Raw genomic sequence first — 25295 nt, 5'->3', positions numbered from 1 at the left:
ATCTCACTGCACTCGTTCATTAATCTGATCACGTAATCGCAGCAGACTGGAGGACGTGGCTAAAAATCACCCCTGAAATGCCCATAAAAAAGTCTGAAAGTCTGCGGGCGCTGACTGAATGAAAGTGGATGATTATGCACAACCTCGATTACATAAAAGGGGTTAACATTTGACGTGCCAGCAGTTTTTTTGTTTCCACATAAGAGAACAACCGATGCGATTGACTGGAAAAGCCAACAGTGCATATTAATACAGTGTTTATCATCCTCACATGTTCAGCTCAGTGCTGATAATAGGACAGACCGTTGATGAATTGCTCTCGGTTAGTTATATAACACTAACGCCAGGCTGAAAAACGCCACAAGAAGTAACTCTGAAAACACTGCGCTGCTTTCCTTCACGTCAGACTGATCTTTATCACAGCAGAACAGGAGGTACGACACATTGTTTTACATGACAATACTATTCAGTTTTTCTACTCCAAAAATGTATGTGTGACTTGTTTGTGAAAATGTTTCTACACCAGATTTGTTTTCAATGTAGGTGGTGGATTAACTGCAATGAGTGAGTCATGGACTAGTATTAATTGAGTCATTCAGAATCTAATACAATAGATAAACAACATGTTTCTTGTGTTGTTATTTTCTGGGTCACACAGTATCTGTTCAGCTGCATTTCAGTCACGAGCGTGGGCTCTACTAGAACAGGTTGATTATTTTCCTCATCTTCTCCATTGTTGCAGCTCCTCTCTTCCCAGTCTGTCAGTAACGCTCTGTTTAGTTCCTGTCTCTATGAAGCCCCTCCTTCTGAAAAGCACAATGTGCTCTGATTGGTCGGCTGGAGTAGTGTGTTGTGATTGGTGTTTGGGAAATGTCCCGCCCCTTACCATAACCGCCAGTTTCAACACACTACTAACTAACTCAACCAGGCCCCGCCCCTTTATTCATATTTTAATCTTTTCTTTGTTAAATATCATGTTATACTTAAAAACGTCACAGTTTTACAGAAGTAAAAAGGCATCTGTTGTCATGTTGACTGATACGCAGCTCAGTAATTATCATTGCTTTATTTAACCTGTTACACACTTGTATTAATATTCTAGTGAAGCGATTGATTTTGTTGTAAGTGAGACAAATTCCAGATTGAACGAGGTAAATATATCACCTGGCTGTAAAGGTCCAGATTTAATCAGGTTATTTGCTATCAGTGGAGTGGGTGCTAATAAATTACATAGTTGCTGTTTGTTTTTCTGTTTTTTCTTGCACTGGCACGCAGTTAAAGGTTGAGTCACTGGGCGCAGAGCCACTGCGCTTGGATATGGAAGGGAAGATTCCAGCCAAGTCCGTCTAATCCTTACACCGGCCAAGTCAAACACTGTGTGGGTCTGAAAAGACCAGAGAATCACATTAAACCTCCATCTGATGTGCTTATAGAGGTTATAGGGCGGAGATATATATATATATATATGTATATATAACATACATGCATGCAACACAACTACTAAAAAAGGTTCAAACACTGATATACATATATATACTCTTGCAGGTAAAAAAAAAAAATGTTGCAACCAAGTAACATCTAAGGAGTCATCGCATTGTTATATTTTCCAAGTATTGATTTTAGATTAGGAGTAAATTATGATTAATCATCTGTCCACTAAACTGGACATCATGCATCTGTATTTCAGCTACAATTCATACTATTACTGTGACTGTTGTTCTTGAAAATACTTCATCTGAAGTCATTTTTTTGTTGTTGTAAATAAATGTATTTGTGCCATTAGATTGTAATTTGCAGTTATGTCAAAAAGTAATCTGATTATGTAATGCACGTTACTTGTAATGCGTTACATTAAAGGGGTTGTGTAATGCTATTTCATGCATTCTGACTTATTTACACTGTTAAAGAGTTGCATTCTCATGCTAAACATGGCCAAAGTCTCAAAACACGAGTCTTTCTGTGCCAAATATACAACTTCCGGTTGTGGACATGTTTCGCCAAATTTTTTTTTGAGCATGGCCTTTATCACATAATAAAGGGCGGAATTCCTTGTATAGGCACTTCTCCCTGATAAGCTTGCACACACACATCACCCAGAGCAAGAGCAAGAGCACGCCCATCAACACGCTTCGGTCGGGATACGGAAGCCGAGAGAATTTTCAACAATGGCTGTGTCCCGATTCAGGGGCAACAATGAATATCAGTCAATTTTATTATGGTTACTTTTCTTAAATATGACATCCTTGATGAAGTATGCAGCCTTCAAGCCAACGTTTTCGTTCCCTTATTATTTATAATGATGTTGCATCTTGCAGACGATCTCTACGCAAAATCTGTGTGCGCTCGTGACTCTTTAGCTCCGTTCACGGCACGCCTCCAGGAGCTCGGCTTTTTTCGGAAAGGCACTTTCTTTTATAAATATGATAAAGCTAAAGACTTTTCTGAGATATGAACCGAAGGATACTACTCAAAGGTACTCAAGATTAACATGAGATTGACTGTGTGTGATACCCCCTTTAAAAAAGTAATCTGATTACATAATGCATGTTACCCCCAACACTGCTAATTTCTGTTTATTTATTGGTTTGTTAAAAACACACAGTACTGCTGTTATTACTGTATTATGTTTAATACAATATTTCTTCAGTTAAAACCAAAAACGCAAACTGTCCATTCATCTGAATATCTCTTTGAAAAATGGGTTAAAAAAAAAGTTCAAATCTTGTTTTTCATCCCTTAAGAGCAATAAAAAAACCAAGAAAAAAAAATCCTGACCGAGGTTGTCATAATTCATGCATGAAATGGTTAAAGCTTTAGGACTTTTTACGGTAGATTTGTTGTATCAACATAATTAAAGTGTATTTCTGTCTTGTTTTCCATTAAAAACATCTAAACATGTTTTAATCAAGATACATACACATGACTTCAGAAAGCAAGATATTAATTCTTGCTTTCTGAAAATTGTGGTTAAAACAAGAAAAAACAAGAAAAAAAATAAACTTAATTCAAATGGAAAACAAGATTATTATTTTTTTATCCCACACTGTTGCATGTATAATTCTGTCCAGTTATTTGATCCATTTTTGTTGGATCTGGAGCTTGACCAAATAAATTCAACAGAAGGAAATTATTGTTATTACTCATGATTCATTTGTCACGCTGGAATAGAATGTCAAATCTACTGCATTGTGGGATACAATACTGCTTTATTTTATGCTTTCTACTATTATACTCAAAATCAATGCAGTATTATAAAGAAACATCATTCAAACGAATGCGAACACGCACAGAAACTGATGGGGCTTTTATCAATGACACGAATGCATGCATGTTCTTAGTCAGCGGCCGTTAGACACGCGTGTGGGAGGAAGTGAAGCGCCTGCAGCAAACACAGGCCTGTGATTTATTGTGTATCAGCGCTCTGATTTATAGGACAAGCATCAAACTGTGTGTGTAATGCTAATGCCATCATGTACAAACATTCTGAAATAAAAAATAGCCAAACACAAACTTGTCAGTATGAGAAAATGCAAGGGTTTTTAACTGACATCCTCCACGGGGGTGTTTCTATCTGTCCGTCTGGTAATTTATGACCTTTCTTCTGAAAGCCTGGGCTAAAGCCGACTCAGCAGGCCTTTAGAAGATTTCACTGTAGCACTGCACATGAAACATGCCTTTAAAACACACGGACTACCAATCGATCGGATGATTTTCAGTTGGCGGACAATAAAAGGGGTGAAAAATAACCTAGCAAATCACACAGAACATCTTTATCAATGCCCGCATAGTAACCACCTAGCAACACCCTTGCGGTGGCCCAGAACTCAATAGCAACTCCTTAGCAACATGCCAACAACTTTTTTAGCAACCACATAGCAAGATCTATTATACATGCATGCTAACTGAAAATAACAATAATATATATATATATTTTTTGTAATTTAGACTTTAAAGAATAATTGACCATTTAAATATTCAAGTGTCACATGACAGAACTATTTAAATATGAAAAAAACAAAACAGGATTAAAATCAAAATGGCGCAAACTTTAATAGAAATCTTAACAAAACAATTTTCTCTGATATATTCAGACAAACAACTATTTAAAAAAATAATTGGAAAAACAAAAATAAAAGTGAGCAGGGTCAAAGGTTAAAGCCTGATTCTTCAAAAAATAAAATAATAAAAAGAAAAAATAATATATATATATATATATATATATATATATATATATATAAAAAAAAAAAAAAAATTATATGTAAATTAAAAATAATAATAAAATAAAATACAAAATAAATTTAAAAAATGGAAAAAAGTAAAGAAATAAAACACAAAATATACACATATATACACACAACCATTAATGCTTATTCAATAATTAATTAATATAATAATTTAAAAGCACAAAATGGTGCAAACTTTTGTAGAAATCTTAATAAAACAATTTTATCTGATATATTCAGACTTCATATATTTTATATATATATTTTATAGGAGGAAAAACAAAACAGTGAGGCCAATGGTTAAAGCCGATTCTTCAAAAATAAAATAAATTAAAATAAAATAATAAAAATTAAAAACATCAAAAAATCAAATAAAACACAAAATATATTTTTTTAAGTAAATGTAAACATATAATAATTCAACCATAAATGCTTATGTAATAATTCAATAATATAATAATTTAATAGCACTATTAGTATAATAAGGAAACACATTTCAGTGTGTTATTTTATAATAATATTATCAGACGAAATGTTGCAAACCTTAATAAAAATGAAGTCCAGCACCTAAAACATTTTTTTCATATACATTCAGACAAATATTTGAAAACATTCTAAAAAAAATAAAACGGTAGTCTGTTATTTGACGACAACCCACACACACACACTGCTTTTGACAAGAGCAAATTCTTGGAGAAAAAGCTTCTGATGAAAGAAACAATCATCTGTTCATCTGTTTCCTGTGAGAGAACTGACAGCCCAGTTCAATCTGTCATCATCAGGAGCATTAAAACATCTCTGACGTGCGGGAAGTTTGGTGAAACGACGGATTTAGTTTAGCGAGGTGGGAAAGAGAATGTGCTAGGGCTGTTTTCTGAACGTCCTAAAAATAGAGCGACTCGCACTCATGGTCTTTCACATGGAGACGCACAAGTGCCGCTGGTGTTTTTGGCTGTTCGTCGGAGTCTCGCAGCCCCAGCGAACGTGTTTACGAGAGCCCTTCCTACGAGGATGCTAAAAACACGCAACGGTTCAGGATTCTAATTAGTCGACTCATTCATAATAAATCCACACACACTCTCAGACCCGCTCAGAGCATCAGAACTAATGAATTCACTACGGCCAGCAGGGATGAGATTTCTCAGACTGACCTAATTTAATTTATGTTAATAGAGGAGATAAGGAGAAACCTGATTTCTATTCAAATATCTGTCGAAGCCTTCATTAAATTCTGAAACACTAACTGAATTTCAAATTGGACTGAAATGGAATTGAATGTTTGCGGTGGCTGAGAGGAGCTTTCTGGACGTTTGAAGGACTTTTGCTGTGATGTGAGGTCATGACCAGGGTCAGGGTGGGTTATGAGTGAAATGAGATTTGAATGAGTGGGGTCAAAGGTTAAAGAGCTCTAGAGAGTGTGACACTACAGCACATCAAGTGTCACCCCCAAAGATACTTCAAAATTAAAATAAATAAAATTAAAATAAAAAAAATGCAAAATATAAATGAAAATAAAATAATAAAAAATAATTATTTAAAAATAAAATAATTAAAAATAATACAAAATAAATTAACAATTAAAATAATTTAATTTAAAAAAAATGCAAATAAAATAATAATTAAAAAATAATAAAAATATAGTAAATATAATAAAAATTCAAATTTATACACACACCATTAGTATAATGAGTAATTATCATTACTCTTTTAGCTCAATGCCACTATAATCTGATACAAGCATGAAAGAAATTTTAGAGCTGTGATTAAAAGGGAAGATTTTCTGTGAATTTTTTTTGTAATATGAACAACTGTTATGTAGAAATACGTGTTTAAACTGCATTAGAGTGATTAAATGACTGAATTTCATAAAAAAATTATTTGAATCCATTTCTCTCTGTGCATCTTCCTCAGGGTTGTCAAGCGCGGTGGCCAGCGGCGTATCAGCGGAGGAGAGCGTGTTTCGCCGCGAGCCTGTTTCATGCTCTGTGATTTATGAGGAGGGTCAGCACACTGTCCCCACATCACCCGCGGCCCCGGGGCCCGTAACCCAGCACAACCACGAGAGAGAGAGAGAGAGAGAGAGAGAGAGTGCAATCACTTCAACTATAAATGGAGCGAGAAATATGAGATGCCAAAGGAACCAGAAAAAGATTGAGCTGTGAGAATGGCAATCAAGGTGTTTGAATTCTGCTTCCGCACAACACAACAACATACAAAACATAAAATTAGAAAACATACTGGGGCTCAAAAATCTGATTTTAAAATAGACAATACATTTTATGTTGATGCACCAAATGTCTTTAGTAACCTAAACTGACTATATTTTATTTATGTATGTATGTATCTATGTATGTATGTATGTATGTATGTATGTACAGTATGTATATATGAATGTATGTTTGTATGATTGCATGTATGTATTTATGTATGCATGTACAGTATGTATGTATGTATATATGTATGCACAGTATGTATGTATGAATGTATATTTGTATGATTGCATGTATGTATTTATGTATGCATGCATGTACAGTATGTATGAATGTATGATTGCATGTGTGTATTTATGTATGCATGTATACACAGCATGTATGAATGTATGCATGTATGTTTGTATGTATGTATGTATGTATGTATGTATGTATGTATGTATGATTGCATGTATGTATGCATGTACAGTATGTATATATGTATGTATGTATGTACATTATGTATGTATGTATGTATGTATGTATGTATGAATGTATGTTTGCATGTATGTATGCATGTACAGTGTGTGTGTGTGTGTGTGTGTGTGTGTGTGTGTGTGTGTGTGTGTGTGTGTGTATGTATGTATGTACAGTATGTACAGTATGTATGTATGTATGTATGTATGTACGTACAGTATGTATGAATGAATGTATGTTTGTATGATTGCATGTCTGTCTGTCTGTCTGTATGTATGTATGTATGTATGTATGCATGTATGTACAGTATGTATGAATGTATGATTGCATGTGTGTATTTATGTATGCATGTATACACAGCATGTATGAATGTATGCATGTATGTTTGTATGTATGTATGTATGTATGTACATTATGTATGTATGTATGTATGTATGTATGAATGTATGTTTGCATGTATGTATGTATGCATGTACAGTGTGTGTGTGTGTGTGTGTGTGTGTGTGTGTGTGTGTGTGTGTGTGTGTGTATGTATGTACAGTATGCATGTATGTACAGTATGTATGAATGAATGTATGTTTGTATGTATGTATGTACAGTATGTACAGTATGTATGTATGTATGTATGATTGCATGTATGTATGTATGTATGTATGTATGTACAGTATGTATGAATGTATGATTGCATGTGTGTATTTATGTATGCATGTATGTACAGCATGTATGAATGTATGCATGTATGATTGCATGTATGTATGCATGTACAGTATGTATATATGTATGTACATTATGTATGAATGTATGTTTGTATGATTGCATGTATGTATGTATGTACAGTATGTATGAATGAATGAATGTATGTTTGTATGATTGCATGTATGTATGTATGAATGTATGTATGAATGTATGTCTCTATGATTGCATGTATGTATTTATGTATGCATGTATATACAGCATGTATGAATATATGCATGTATGATTGCATGTATGTATGCATGTACAGTATGGTTAGTAGATGTGGGAAGAAGGAGGCGGGAACCGGCGAACATTCAACGTAACTTTAATGTAAAATAAACAAAGAACAAAACGAAAGTAATGCCGGCAGACCCTCGCGGACGTCTGCCGGCCACACAAACATAATAAAACATAACGTAAAGTCCAGGCCTGGTCCTCTCTCGTCCTTCACTGATGTCGCTCCTCCTTTTATGCCTCCGGAGCTCCTCCGTGAGAGACTCGAGGCCGGCACGCCTCGCAGGTGACGCTCATTATCACTCGCGTCACCGGCCTCGCGCCGTTCCCTCACGGCTCTCGCCCGCCCTGCTCGTCACAGTATGAATGTATGTATGTATGTATATATGTATGCATGTATGATTGCATGTATGTGTATTTATGTATGGATGGATATATTTATGTATATATGTACTGTATGTATGGATGGACAGTGCTCATTAATCAACAGAAACAATAACTGTAACTAATCACTAATTTCTTCATTTAGATAATTTTCTCTTTGACAGTTCCATCGTGTGGCTCTTTACAGCTCATGTCATAGATGTAGGAAGTGAGACTCTTTTTACAAAACAGTTGTTTTCTCCCCATGTTGAGCTGAACTTTTACAGTGTAAAATGAATGAATAAATAAACACCACGAACACACAGTTCAAACACAGATCTTCTCAAGCATTCAGTGGGAGGAAGCAAACAGAATCTATAACAACCTAAACACAGAGGCGAGGACTTTTCATGAGACAGGCGTAAACAAACCGCAAACATCACTACTGAGCATGTACTGTTTTGGGAAATAATTATCATTCAGCTCCGATTTCTTTTCCAGGTTCCTGACAAGATCCAGGCTCCGTCTAACCCAGCGGTATGTGCGCGTCACGCACGGTAACGCACATCTCCAGGTGCAGCTCAGGCTCATTTCTGCAGCCATGTAATAGATTGTGACAGGCTCTTCTCTGCTGAGAGGCTGTGTGAGCGTCCTGCACTCGGCCGAGAGGATCCCTAAAGAGACAAATCACCCCTAGTGAACCAAGAGACACTCAAACTAACCCTCTCAGCGCTGGGAGCAGGTACTGATGCAGAGAAACAGAGCTGCTGCCTACCTAGTGAGCTGATTTAGTGTCTACATAGGCAGCATCCTGACCGCACTGGAACCTCACAGGTGACTGATTTGGAAGCAACTATCAACCGTGTGTCAAAGAGATAGTGCTCCTCCAAATATATTTACAACAAACATTTCTCTTGCCTCATCTTGGATTGATTTTTTCAGGCTGCGTTCAGAATGATAAACTAGATTACTTACTCAATTCTGTGCACTATAGAATGTTTACTGCACTTTTTCAATAATAGTCCACAAGTACAAATTATGCAATCAACAGTTTCAAACAGAAGTATGCTATTTAGTCGCATTACCTCATCACTAACTTAAATATAAATGGTCATTTGTGGATTTATAATCTATTTTTGTAATTTCTTAACTTTTGATAAATCAAATAAATATCATCATTTTTAATAATAATAATAAATACAATCATTTATTGTTTAAATCATTAACAATAATATTACTACTGATTTAAGAACTAATTTATTATTATCATTAACAATAATATTAATAATAAAATAATGTTATATTATCAACAACAATTCATAAATATTACTATTACAACAATAATACATCAATAATAATCATAATAATAACAATTAAATCATATTTTATTATTATTATTAATAATAAATTAAATAATATTAATAATAATAACAATAATTATAATATAATAATTGTTGATGTTGTTAATAATAATAATTAGTATTATTATTATTAAAAACATTGTCTTTATTATTAATAATGCATTTAATAATAATAATAATAATAATATATTGAGTTGATAATAATAATAATAATAATATTATTATTATTATTATAAAACATGATTATTATAAAAAAATCATGAAAACTATAATTTATTATTATTATAATAACAACAACAATAATATTTATGAATTGTGCTTGTTGATAATGATAAAAACATCATTTTTCATTATTATTAATATTATTGTTAATAATTTAAACAATTAATGATTGCATTTATTCTTATAGTTTTTTTGTAAAAATTATGGAATTTATATAGGCTGTCAAAAGTTAAGAAATATTTACACTAAAATTGATTATAAATCCACAAATGACCATTTTTATTTAAGTTAGTGATGAGGTATTATTTTAAAGCAAAAATATTGTATTATTATTATTAATAATAATACAAATAATAATAAAATGTAATGTTTTGTTGTTAATAATAATGGCAATATAACAATAATGAATTTTATTATTATTATTATTATTATTATTATTATTATTATTAGTGGTGCTTGCAAAGTGAAGCATTACTATTACTATCTCACATATTATTATTATTCTTTGGTACAAACTTCTGCAAATAACTTGTCCTGCACCACAGACCCATGAATGAGGTGTCAAATCGTGCGGCTTATATCACACTACTCATACTGTAGTATTACACTGCTCACATTTGGCAAAATGTGGTACACAAGCAGAACACGTATGGATATCTGTATCCAACAATGCAATGCAAACACCAAACTGGATTACAAAAGGCAAAATAATGTAATTATTTCCAAAATGATAAATGATGGCCCTCACTGAATTAAACATGATATCAATGATGCAACACAGCTAGCAAAAAATGTCATTCCAGGTGCAGTCGGTGTGTGTATTTCTCTGTAATGAAGGTTTAGTCATTCTTGTTGAATTAGACATGAGAGCTGAACACACGGCAGCCGCCGGCGCTTCTCCTCGACAGAGGACACACTCTCCCTGTGTCAGCGTCACACGGCCGCGATCACAAGGACACACTCGTCATCACCGCACAAAACACTTCAACACTGAACAAGAACAAACAGATTCGCTTCTAAACACACTTCAGTCGGCACACGTTTGTGACGCACGTTCTGTTTCAGCGGCGCTGCTTCCGGAAGTATTTTTCCCCATAGGGATTATTAAAAAGTCTTTGTTTGAGAGTTATGAGGAGAATCACAACATTACAAACTTTCATTTGAAGCAAAAAAGTGTTTGAAAATCAGACAAAAAGACAATGTTGTGAGGGAAAGAACTACAATCCCATGAAGCACTGCCACTGACATTATCAGAATAAAAACAATGGTGAAATATAAAACTATTAATTTCAAGTTATGTATATAAAAATAAAATTTATATTGCAAAATATGCAACGAATTAATATCTCTGATTGATGGCCACCATGTTTGTAGTTTTAACACCTTCTAATCTATTCGTGTTTGTAGTTCGAATCCTCGTTCACAAATAGTGGAACATCCGGGTACCTTTGGATTCTCATTTCAACACACTATGATTTGGATCACACTAATTCTAATTTCAAATACTATTTAGGACGGATAGTATGTGAATTGGAACACAGCATATTTGAATGTATCAAGTTGCAACAGTACACATCAGCAACAGTTACATTTTCACATCAAAATTCTAACTGCAGCTGTTGCGACTTGATACATTGTATTCCACTGTGTTTTACTCTCTAAAAATGCTTGCAGTTTGGGTTTCAAATGGACAAACCCAGCGACTGGGTTGTTTTGACCCAGTGGTTGGGTTAAATGTTTGCCTAACCTGCTGGGTAGTTTTTATTTAACTCAATTTGTTTAAAAATGACTATATGTCTGGCTTAAAATGAACCCAAAATATGTTGGAAATTAAAAATCAGACATAATTATCAAAAGGCAACAATAATAATCAAAAGGTGAACATTTATTACTAAGCAATTTAATAAATGTTTAATTACACTCTAAAAAATGCTGGGTTAAAAACAACCCAAGTTGGGTTGAAAATGGACAAACCCAGCAATTGGGTTGTTTTAACCCAGTGGTTGGGTTAAATGTTTGCCCAACGTGCTGGGTAGTTTTATTTAACTCAACTGTTGTATAAAAATTACTGTATTGCTTTGAAAATTGGAAAATTGGGCTCATTTATTAATATGTTTAATAAATGAGCATTTATTAATAAGATAATGAATAATAAACAATAAACATTTATTAAATTGCTTATTAATAAATGTACACCTTTTGATTATTATTGTTGCCTCTAGTAATTATGTTTCTGATTTTTAATTTCTCACCTATTTTGGATTCATTTTAAGTCAGACATATAGTCATTTTTAATCAGTAGTTGGGTTAAATAAAACTACCCAGCAGGTTGGGCAAACATTTAACCCAACCACTGGGTTAAAACAACCCAATTGCTGGGTTTGTCCATTTTCAACCCAACTTGGGTTGTTTTTTACCAAACATTTTTTAGAGTGTATTATTCATGAAACTTATTAACAAATGTTCATTTCCAACATATTTTGGGTTCATTTTAAGCATGCAATACAGTAATTTTCAAACAATAGTTGGGTTAAATAAAACTACCCAGCAGGTTGGACAAAACATTTAACCCAACCGCTGGGTTTATCCATTTTCAACCCAACTTGGGTTGTTTTTAACCCAGCATTTTTTAGAGTTTATATGTACTCCACTTTGTGCTACTAAAATAACCACATTTACTGTATAAATCCATTCAAAGCCATCAAAAAAGTTCTAAATGCAACAGTATTTATCTGCAGCATAAGACTGTTGCTGTAAAACACTTGACCTTGTGGCTTCTTGCTCTAAAACACGATCTGTTCTCCCTGCATAATAACAGCAATGATGAAATCCTGCGTCTACAAACAAGCTTTCAAGGTGAAAACAAAAGTTTAGAAAGGCGCTCTAACCTTTCCACCGCTGTGAAGATCGCGATGGGACCTCATAAACAATTTACAAACAGCAGGCTAACATCAGCAGCTGGCTGTGAGCTGATAACGTCTGAGCAGACTTCAGCACCGTTTAACCCGAGCGCCTCAGAGGAACACGGCTGTGATTAACTGGAGCTTTAGGGGCCGTGAAGAAGTCGAACGGGGACGGTGTGTTGTGCGCTAACGTCTCTCGTCACCGTGAGGAATTGAATTGGGCCTCAGATGAACCGCTGGACTCCCGGAGCCAGAGATAACTAACAAGATAAGACTAACGGGATCGCTGCGACACAACTCGTTCTGATATACGAGGGAATGATTGGTTAAAGACTCATTAGCATTTAAATTGCATGATAATCAGTGGTGTTTGTAAAGCATCATGGCAGTTTTTAGAGGTCTAGTTATATTATAGACCTCAAATATTATATATATATATGCAACTTTGTTTAAAGCAAACATACAGTATATACAGTGTGGTCGTAGTAGAGACTGACCAGAACCTGAAGTAATTTCTCATTTTAGTAATATTGTAGTTCTGAGAGTTCTTTAAGAATGATTCATGAGGACTTTTAAGAACGAGTTCTCCTTCTCACCTTGCTCAAGGTGAATGTGCATGTGTGTGTGTGTGTGTGTGTGTGTTCAGTGACTCTCAGCAGGTTAGTGCACTTCAAAGGGAACATGATGTCGTTAGGGACCTGACCATGAAAATGAGGCTGCAGGGGAAGATAGTGGGCAAATCTACACACACACACACACACACACACACACACACACACACACACACGTCCTTGGTTTAGTCAAGCAAACCAGATTTTGCAGAAAATGTCATTATCTTTCCATTTCATAGCTTTCCATGCGTCTGCTGTCATATTGTGTTTTCAAATTATATTCAACTCTATATGTGTACAAAAATTACGTCTGAACAAATATATAGAACTAGACCCCTGAAATTGGATGCAAAAAAAAATAAAACATTATTAGAAATTTTAAAAAAAAAACCTTGAAAAAAATAGATGCTTTCATTTTAGTGTATTAAAGTGTTCATACTAAGACTGACAATAAGCAAAAAGTTAATAGAATCATTCAAAATGAATGAAATGATATGCAAAATAATTCAAATAAAATCTTAAATGAAAATTAAGACAAAAAGTGATTTTATATATTGTGATACCATAAACTATATTTAAAGTCCTCCTGTGGTGAAAATCAAGTTTTTAAATGTTGTTTATATGTCTATCTGGTGTTTTTAATATGCTTTAAGACAAACCATGTGCAAATTCAGAAGTCAACACCATTGCTAAATATTTTCTCTTTAAAACTGCAGTAAACCAAAGACGTGCTTTAAAATCGCTGGTGTTTCTGACGTCACAAACTACCTTGTAACCAATCATGTCAACGATGTTTACATAAAAAATTAGCTGAATTTATTAACCCTTAAATGCATACCTCGGGTCTTTAGTGACCCGGGATGTCATTCACTACCCTCCTCCTCATTCATTTTTTAAAGTTAGACATCAACCTTCTTAGTATTCCTCAATCAATCAATTAATTATAAAGAATATAACAAGAAAAAAATCATAAAATTATAAAAGAATGCCTATTTTTGTATTCATTTTTTGTAAAAATTGTATAGGGTCGCAAACGACCTGAGGTGTGTATGAGTGTACATACATTTTTTCTGCACAACAATAATTGAATCTTAGATGACGGAATAAGTGCAATTCACCTTTATTCCACAAGGTGGCAATGTCTGATATACAATGATGAAGTGAAGATTAATTCAGACAAAAATCGAAATAAGAAAAACATGAAATGGCTCAGCGATTTACTGCAGAGCAAGTACTGAACGCAATCAAACATGACTCTAACTCTTACTGGATGGATCTGGTGAAGCTGTTAGCGATCGAAATATTGATTTTGAAGATGCTGAAAATTATATAGTTTTGAGAATACGTTTGAGATCGCGAATGGGCTCATATACGTGACCTCAAACATAAAACTAGCCTATTATTTGCTGAATTTACCCTGGAAATGAGCTCTGACGAGGACAGTGATGATGGCATAAAACATCTGCTCAAACTGAGCCCTTTCAAGCTCCAAAAGGTAACAAAATATGCTTTATTTTATTCTTCTGCAATTGTTACTCTAATATCAGAGGAGTTTTATATTATCACGACAGGTAGAGATCCTTCCGTGGTAGATATAGATCCGGGTCGATAAAGACCCGAATATGTAAGAATGATTGGCATAACAGTCATGCATTTAAGGGTTAATATGACCCCATTCATAAGTATGTGATCCATTGATTCTCAATACTGTGTGTGGTTACCTGATGATCCACGACTGTTTTTGTGTTTTGTGATGGTTGTTCATGAGTCTCTTGTTTGTCCTGAGCAGTTAAACTGAGCTCTGTTCTTCAGAAAAAATCTCCAGCTCCTGCAGATTCTTCAGTTTTCAAGCATTTTTGTGTATTTGAACCCTTTCCAGCAGTGACTGTATGATTTTGAGATTCATCTTTTCACACTGAGGACAACTGAGGGACTCAAACACAACTATTAAAAAAGGTTCAAACATTCACTGATGCACCAGAAGGAAACACGATGCATTAAGAGCCGAGGGGTGAAAACTTTTTGAATCTGAAGATCAAGGAATATTGTACTTAATTTGTCTCCTGGCAAACATGTAAGTATCTTCTGTTGCTTCTGAAGGGCAGTAATGCATGAAAAAAATGATATTTAAACAAAATAAGAAAAATTTGGACATCTTTATCCTGTTCAAAAGTTTTCACCCCCCGACTCTTAATGCATCGTGTTTCCTTCTGGAGCATCAGTGAATGTTTGAACCTTTTTTAATAGAGTCCCTCAGTTGTCCTTAGTGTGAAAAGATCAGTGTTGGGGAAAGTTACTTTTAAAAGTAATGCATTACAATATTGCGTTACTCCCTAAAAAAGTAACTAAATGCATTACTTCGTTACTTTTTATGAAAAGTAATGCGTTACATTACTTTTGCGTTACTTTTTTTCACTGGGGCTGAGCTTGCTTGTTTGTTTTTTAATAACAACAAAAAAGTTATATTTTTGGCAAAAAGGCCCTTTCACACCAAAAGTGAAATGAATAAGCCTCAGGCTGAAGGTAATGCATATTTACACCTGTACAGTAGAGGGCGCAGCTCAAACAAACCTTTCAGCTGTGCTGCCATTCTGGATTAAAGAAGAATAGGATACAGAAGAAGGAAGTTCTAGTTCTTATTTCTAAATCTAATCTAAAGTATTTTTGCTTATTAGTATGGTTGAATTAGGTACATTGAAGGTCAGCCGCAAAGACATTGGTTAATAATTGAGATTAAATGCATAAAGTATGTGTGTAATTTAATATAGTTAATTATTACAGGTTTGCATAAAATTCTGAGATTGCATTTCACTGTTTTTATTCATTTTGAGGAATACTGAATGTTTTCGTGCAAGTGAGATGAGTGCATGCATGTTCACATTTAGTCTAAAACTACAATACCCATCATGCTTAGCGCACACAACACCCTCTGCACTTTATTTCTCTCAGCATGGGGACAGGAGATCTGTCAGTCAATAAATGTGAAAAGTAACTTGCGTTACTTATTTGAAAAAGTAACTTAGATATTTTGTTGTAAATTGAAAAAGTAATGCGTTACTTTACTAGTTACTTGAAAAAAGTAATCTGATTACATAACTCAAGTTACTTGTAATGCGTTACCCCCAACACTGGAAAAGATGAATCTCAAAATCATTCAGTCACTGCTGGAAAGGGTTCAAATATGCAAAAGATGCTGGAAAACTGAAGAATCTGCAGGAGCTGGAGGATTTTTCTGAAGAACGGAGCTCAGTTTAACTGCTCAGGACAAACAAGAGACTCATGAACAACCATCACAAAACACAAAAACATTCATAGATCATCAGGTAACCACACTCAGTATTAAAAATCAATGGTTCACATACTTAGGAATGGGGTCATATTTATAAATGCACGACCGATGGACTGACGATGAGGTTTTATTAAGCTTTTATACGTTGCGTGCAGTTCTACGTCAACGGACTAATTTGCATAATCTTCACAGTACTTTAGACGTGATGGAAAAGCAGACAGCAACAGGTCTGGGGGGGAAAAGTTCCTGGGAAAAAAGTTTCTGGGACAAATTGTTCCTGATAATTTCAGTGGGAACACGGCTTAAGACGCACATCTTTTGCTGCTGCATCACGCTTCACTGTTTTTTCAGTGTCTCACGCCATGAGCCTCAGTTTTATGATGCTGTAAAAGGTAAAAATAAAACAAAATTTTAAAAGCAAATGCACACACACACACACACACACACACACACCTCTCCTCATTGGTTTAGTCAAACAAACCAGATTTCACATCTTTCATCTCGGGAATTCTGCTTTCTTTTCCATTCTGTTATGCTCCGTCTAGCCATTTGTGAACACAAGAACATGTTTGAATGGATCAATTCAGCGTCTCAGTCGTTCTGGGCACCAGCCGCAAACACGCAGACGCTGAACTTCTACACTGACTGACACAATGAGCGCTGCCTGTCTGCGGGGAATCCGGCAGCACGTTCATTTCACATTTAGCAAACGCAGCTCAACAGATTCATAAACGCTGTCCTCTGCTAACGTCCTGCTCAATTACCACGCGTATGTGCACCGGACCAGGCCCAAATTAGATGACAAATGCAGAATGTTACTTAGCAGATTTATGCAATTAGTTTGCGAAGCGCTTTTCTGACTATTAGGACTACAGAGGCAATTGAGCGTCATGGAGGACGGCAGATGTGGAGCTGACTGCCGATGTTCAGGCATTACAGTCAGATTAGCAAACGCTCGCTCAGAGCTGTCAGAGGGTTTGTAAGAGCTCTTGCACTCTGTCCGACAGCTTTAAAGCGACGCTTATGGGATTAATTAGCCACATCGCTCGCTAATAAGTGCCGTGCAGACAGCGCACAGATGCAGGTGTGACTAACTGGGATCAGACAGCCAGGGTCACGTCTGAGGACGGTATATATATCATGCAACCGGTAGAAATATGTCAACCGCTAGAGAGTTTAGAAGATTTGTTATTGCGGAACAGACTACTTCATTTATTTGTTAAGGATAAAGTGGGGCCTGATGTATAAACACTGTCCACACATTTTTATCCCGATACGTGCATGGAAAGTTGTTGAAGCCAATTTCATCGGCCAATTTGTGCCTACACAATTTTCCATGCACATATCAGGATTTATTTTAAAAAATATGTGCAAATTGTCCAAACACTCACAAAGTAGTGAAGTAAACTTGATGAATTTATACTCGATTTACCAATTTGATATGCACATTTAGATTAAATACATAATATAGATGTATTTAATATATGCACATACATACATATATATACAGTACAGTCCAAAAGTTTGGAACCACTAAGATTTTTAATGTTTTTAAAAGAAGTTTCGTCTGCTCACCAAGGCTACATTTATTTAATTAAAAATACAGTAAAAACAGCAATATTGTGAAATATTATTACAATTTAAAATAACTGTTTTCTATTTGAATATATTTGACAAAGTAATTTATTCCTGTGATCAAAGCTGAATTTTCAGCATCATTACTCCAGTCTTCAGTGTCACATGATCCTTCAGAAATCATTCTAATATGCTGATCTGCTGCTCAAGAAACATTTAATGTGTACAATTGTACAAAATATTTGTGTACAATATTTTTTTTCAGGATTATTTGATGAATAGAAAGTTCAAAAGAACAGTGTTTATCTGAAATCTAATCTTTTGTAACATTATAAATGTCTTTACTGCCACTTTTGATTGATTTAATGCATCCTTGCTGAATAAAAGTATTCATTTCTTTAATTTCTTCTCAAAAAAATAAAAATAAAAATTCTTACTGACCCCAAACTTTTGAACGGTAGTGTATAATGCTACAGAAGCTTTGTATTTCAGATAAATGCTGTTCTTTTGAACTTTCTATTCATCAAGGAATCCTGAAAAAAACTGTTTTCAACATTGAAAATAATAATAAATGTTTCTTGAGCAGCAAATCATCATTAGAATGATTTCTGAAGGATCATGTGACACTGAAGACTGGAGTAACGATGCTGAAAATTCAGCTTTGCATCACAGGAATAAATTACTTTGTGAAATATATTCAAATAGAAAACAGTTATTTTAAATTGTAATAATATTTCACAATATTACTGTTTTTTACTGTATTTTTAATTAAATAAATGTAGCCTTGGTGAGCAGATGAAACTTCTTTTAAAAACATTAAAAATCTTAGTGGTTCCAAACTTTTGGACTGTACTGTATATATATATATATATATAGGCACAATTTTGGTTTACCAGTGGGAATGAATGAGAATAATTCCTTTTAGAAAATAAGTATTTTATTATATAACATTTAGCAAAATATATTTTGTTTTACAGATATTTTATTCTAAAACAAGAAAAGATTACTGAACAGTATTTACAGTCCACATCTTCTTTTTTTCTATCATCTTGTACCATTAAACATGGTGGAATCACATGTGAATGCAATATTCATATGTAAATTATATGCAGATGAGGTTATGCCATTGTGAGCTCCATATGGAGGAGACGGTATGGGGATTTGTGTATGCATGAATATATGATTTCTAAAGGGAATTTTGTGCAGTATGTACATTTATAAATCTGAATATTTTGCACGTACACAAAATCTGCTTATGCACACTTTCAGGATAAAATATATATGCAAAGTTTTATTCATGAGGCCCCTCATATTTTGGTTTCAGTTCAGGTTATTTAAAGTATAAAATTCACTGGATTACTAAAAAGAGTCATTAACCTGTGGTTTCACTGCAAAAACAACAGTATTGTGACATATATATATATACACACACACACACCGGTACTATGACATGACATCTCACCCAACACTTAGTCAAAGCGGTTCTGGTTTTGATTCAAGGATGAAGGATATTTCAAGAAGTCCATCAACGCCTTCTTCCCCAAACCCCACAGTCATCTGCAGTCAACAGGACTAAACATGAACCTCCCATGAGCAAAGGGTGGATTGAAATCTGAAAGAGACAGTTAGACGTGTCCTCACCGTGAGCCATTAAGACAACACTGACTGGAAAATCCTGCTAATACCAGCTTCACATGATAACTGGTCTCACATTGGGTTTGAACCGGACCAGGCCGGTCTAGACAAGCCATCTGGCATGCAGCAAACAGAACTAGAAAAAATCATTTTAAGCCAATCGATCATTTGGGATGGATTTGGTTTCGAGTGCAATGCACTTGCAGATAAACTCCGCCCACGTGCTCTTCTGATTGGCTGTGAGATTAAATGTCGCATCTCAAGTCGCATCATTTCTGGTGTGGACAGACAAATTGCTTGTCTCACATCAGGTTAACAGTGAATAAGACGTTAAGCATGAAATCAAAGGACCAAAAAAAAGAGATGAAAATGTTTTTCTGTAGAAATCTGTCCGTGACAGATGGCGGTTTCTGCTGCCCAGTCAGAACAACACTCCTCAAGATGGACGTTACAGCTCTCCGCTGGCATTGATTGGCAGGTTGGGCCGGACAGGATCTATTTCTAGAAGATGCATGAAAGCGTCTGTGGTGTCACAGCGTTCTCCATTTGTAGATTGGCATCTGGGAATGAGATGGTAATATCAGCGTGAACCCTTGATCTGAAATGTTCCATCTGTCTTATTCATGCAGACGGTCATGTGACGGCTGAGGTCAAAAGTCAATCGTTTAGAGTACTGACTGGCATCTATAAAAGGCTTACTGGTTTACCACCAGTGATGGAGAACGCTATTTTGAAAAAAGAAGCATTGCATTTTTGTGCAACTTTTTAAAACATCACTTTCATATTTGTTTTTTGTTTTTTTCAAGACCGCTTTCTTTCACAACAGGACGCTCTGAAAATTCCTCCTTTCACAAACTGCATGACATTTACTATAGTAACTTGAAACACAAATGCATTTGGAATTTTGCAAAAGAGAAAATCAAGTTTTGTATTCAGAATGCAACTACAAGCAAATGATTCCCGAAAACAGTTCATGACATTGCATGAATCTAGCAAAGAGGAGATGAACGCCTGCGTTTCTCACCCACATCACAGAAACTGTGTTTTCATTGTTAAATAAAACTGAGAGTAACACTTAAACCCTTTAAGTATAATGCATTATAAAGGTATTCATAATGTACGTTATAATGCATTATATCTATTCATAAATAATTGTAACCAAAGTTCAAATGCATTATAATATTTGCAGATTCCTTGTTACTTCTGAAAGTGGTTGTTTGTCATGTGTTTTAATGCATTATTATAAAGGTGTGTTCAATAAATACATAAGTATTATAATGCATTAAAATTGTGATTAGAATTATTTATGAGATCATACAATGCATTATAAGGCATAATCTAGCAGTGATGTAAACTGAGATGAATAGTTGGTTAATAAATTAAACTGAAAATGAAAATTTTCACTGCATTTCGACTTCACATTCACTATGCAAAGATCTTTAAGTAACAATGTATGATATGCATCTGAAATCCTTCATCTAAACATCTCCAGCAACAGATGCCACAGTCAAAACAGCTCTCATCTACATGCTAGCGACGAGCTTCTCTAACCGCTCGGATACTTTATCAAAGCCTGAAGACATGAGCGTCCACAGGGCCGATGAGAGCAGCAGATGGAGGATGGAGATACGACTGTCTGATTCGATCTTCAGCGCTGGCTTGGAGATAAACTCTGATCCCATACCTGGATGACGTCCAGCGCACTACAGCTGCAGAAACGGCGCAAGCCTTACAGCGTTTAGCCGTCCATGCAGGCTGTTTGTGCTGAAACGTAATTAAATGCTGTAAACGAGTGGTTGTTTAAATTACTAATGAAATGAGAGGGGTGGGCAGCAGAAAGCATCGAATGCACAAAGACTTCATTATGTGGGCGTGTTGACAGGGGTCATTTATCACCAAAACGGTTCATTACCACTCTCAAACATGACTTCTAATCAAAATAAATGATTTTAGAATAAATTAAAGACTGGCTAATTATTTGACATATAAACACGGCATGGACATAAATAATGTTTATGCATAAAAGTGCAACAAAGAGGGTTAAAGAAGGCTGTTACGCTACAAAAATTAATAACTAAACAAAGACAGGAGGACACATTTAGTTAAATTGATTAAAACTTACTGATAAAGAAAAATACTTTTGATGCCACAAGTTTGCATAACAAAAATCTACACATCTATAGATGCATTTATACAGTGAGTTAGAGCTGCGCGATTCTGGATAAACTGAGAATCACAATTTTTTTGTTTGTTTGTTTGTTTGTTTGTTTGTTTCAAACAGAGATCACAATTCTAAACAGACAACTAAATAAAATAACACAATTTATTAGAGGTTCAGATAAATTATTAATTGCTGCAGTCTATTTAAAAATGTTTAATTAATTAGAATGGAAAAATGGTTTGAATGTATGATTCAATGACTCACTCATAAAGATTTCACTTGTTTCATTACTGGATGAATCAGCGTTTTTGAATGAATCTCTTGAATGAATGATTCAATAACTCAGTCATAAATACTTCACTTGCTTCATTACTGGATGAATCAGGGTTTTGAATGAATCTCTTGAATAAATGATTCAATGACTCACTCATAAATACTTCACTTTTTTCATTATAGGTTAAATCAGCATTTTTGAACAAATCTCAAATGAATGATTCAATGACTCACTCATAAATACTTCTCTTGTTTCACTATACACTGTAAAAAAAATCCCAGTAAAATTTACGGTAAAAAAACGGCAGCTGTGGTTGCCAGAACTTTACCGTAAAAAATACAGTAGCAAAAAAATGTTTTTAAATTTACGGTAAAATAACGTATTTCATTAACTGATATAATGTTAATTTACCAACCTAATGAAGTACTAATATCTGTTTTGTACCTTTATAATACACTGACAGTCACCAAACACAGTGGTGATAAGAGTCACATGATGATCAAAGCTCACACAAGCAGATTTTCCACAAGCTGAGAAGGACAATACTAATATATAGAAGGTGCACACAGTGTCATTCACACACACACACTAAACACCATCATGGTAACATGCATGAAATTTTAAAAATGCAATAAACATTAATTTAACAACATTAGGGTTTTGTTACATCTAATGTACATAATTGATTAGAAAAAAATGAGAAAAACTAAGAAGAAACAGAGTTATTTCAACGAAAATATATCAAATGTGAAGTGTCACGCAGGGAATTGTGGGAATGTCAATTTACGGTTTTTCACTGTAAATTTTACAATGAATTGTTATTTTTCACTTCCAAAAACTGTGAATTTAACAGTATTTTACCGTAAAATTACTTAAATGTACCGTTAGATCTATTACAGTTATTCACCGTATATAGTACGGAAACTTTCTGTAAACCAATTGACAGTTTTTCACCGCAGCATTTTTACAGTCTTTTACTGTTAAAATCACGTCATTTTTTACAGTGTAGGTTGAATCAGCATTTTTGAACAAATCTCTTGAATGAATGATTCAGTGACTCACTCATAAATACTTCACTTGTTTCATTACTGATGATCAGTGTTTTTGAACGAATCTCTTGAATGAATGATTCAGTCACTCAAAATACTTCACTTGTTTCATTACTGGATGAATCAGTGTTTTTGAACGAATTCTTGAATGAATGATCATGACTACTCATAAATACTTCACTTGTTTCACTATAGGTTGAATGCGTTTTTGAACAAATCTCTTGAGTGTTCAATGACTCACTCAAATACTTCACTTGTTTCAATGATGATCAGTGTTTTTGAATAAATCTCTTGAATGAATGATTCAATGACTCACTAAAAACTTTGTTGTTTCAACTGGATGAATTGCGTTTTTGAAAAATTCGAATGAATGATTCAATGACTACTCATTAAGACTTCACTTGTTTCAACAGGATGAATAGCATTTTTGAGTGAATCTCTTGAATGAATGATTCAATAACTCAGTCAAAATACTTCACTTGCTTCATTACTGGATGAATCAGGGTTTTGAATGAATCTCTTGAAAAATATTCAATGACTCACTCATAAATACTTCACTTTTTTCATTATAGGTTAAATCAGCATTTTTGAACAAATCTCGAAAATGATTCAAATAAAAATACTTCTCTTGTTTCACTATAAATAATTTTTGAACAAATTTTATAAATTCAATGACTCACTCAAAACTTCACTTGTTTCATTACTGGAATCAGTAACAATCTCTTGATGAATTTCAAAAAAAAAAAAAAAATCCAAATAAAAAAAATACTACTTGTTTCATTACTGGAAATCAGTGTTTTTGAACGAATCTCTGAAATGATTCATACTCACTCAAAGACTTCACTTGTTTCATTACTGAAATCAGTGTTTTTGAAAATCTCTTGAAATGACTTTAAAATAAGAAAAAACATAATGAATGATTCTATTCATAAACACTTCGCTTGTTTCATCTGGATGAATCATTTTTGAATGAATCAAAAAATTCAATGACAGACACATAAAATTAAAACGCATAAATTTCGCTGTGAACAATTAATAGCCAGAGCTATAATATTTATAATATGTGGCGTTGAATCAAAATCGTCTTTTAACGATTAATATGCAGCGCTAATTTGAATTATGCTTTTACTGTAAAAAGATAACAAGGGCCTAACGAGGAACAGGTAAATGAATCACTATGGCCGCAAAAAGGGTAACTTAAACAAAAGCAACCAGGAAATAAAACAGGACGTTAATACACTAAATAAGAGTCAACACAAACAGGGGAAACAAGAGAAATAAAAAGGAAAAACCTTTTCTAAACTCAGACAGTTACTCTGGTTTGTAAATGTAATGTATTGGCATTAAAATATAGGAATAAACTTTTTGCTGCTGCTGTGTGATAAAAAAACACAGAAAGGCATAAGCTCGAGGCCATGTACACACAATATAATAAATGTTCCGTTTGAATTCATCGGGCAGCTCTGAAACAACAACGCATCTGGAGAAGCAATTAAGAACAAAACAGACGGAGGGATATGCTGGAAAGAGATTGATTAAAGACGGAGGAGAAAATAAAAAGTGAAGATGAAAAGATGGAGGGACAGGAATATTACGTGACCCGCTAGTCCGGAAGGAAATGAGAGAGAATAAAGCTAAAAATAAAGCTAAAGCAAACTTAACAGCAACTAAAAATAAATTAAAATCATTAAAAATGAAACAAAAACATTTTAAAATAATATTAAAAAGTAAATTTAAAATTAATTATTAATTAAGAAAAGTTAGTAAAATTAATTAAATCATAAAAATAAGATTAAAATAAATTGTTTTAAAATAAAACAAATAAAACACTATAATAAAAATTTTATAAAAATTCAAAAACCATACAATTAACAAATGATTTTAAAAAAAAAAAATCCAAATAAAAAAACTAAACTAAAAATGAAATCATAAAAACGTAAAATTAAAATAAATGACTTTAAAATAAGAAAAATTACTATTGATCCATTCAAAAA

The 25295-nt window shown here is 34.0% G+C and overlaps 1 protein-coding gene across 2 annotated transcripts in view; it reads right to left on the bottom strand.

The window, feature by feature from the left end:
* LOC125251456 (leucine-rich repeat and immunoglobulin-like domain-containing nogo receptor-interacting protein 3) overlaps nt 1-25295 on the bottom strand; it is a 50974-nt gene that overhangs the window by 5571 nt on the left and 20108 nt on the right. The gene's annotated exons all lie outside the window — the stretch shown is intronic.

Source organism: Megalobrama amblycephala, linkage group LG17 (assembly GCF_018812025.1).
Source record: "Megalobrama amblycephala isolate DHTTF-2021 linkage group LG17, ASM1881202v1, whole genome shotgun sequence".
Classification (NCBI taxonomy): Eukaryota; Metazoa; Chordata; class Actinopteri; order Cypriniformes; family Xenocyprididae; genus Megalobrama; species Megalobrama amblycephala.
Note: the sequence above shows the minus strand (reverse complement) of the source record. Positions and strands in the feature narration are given on the sequence as shown.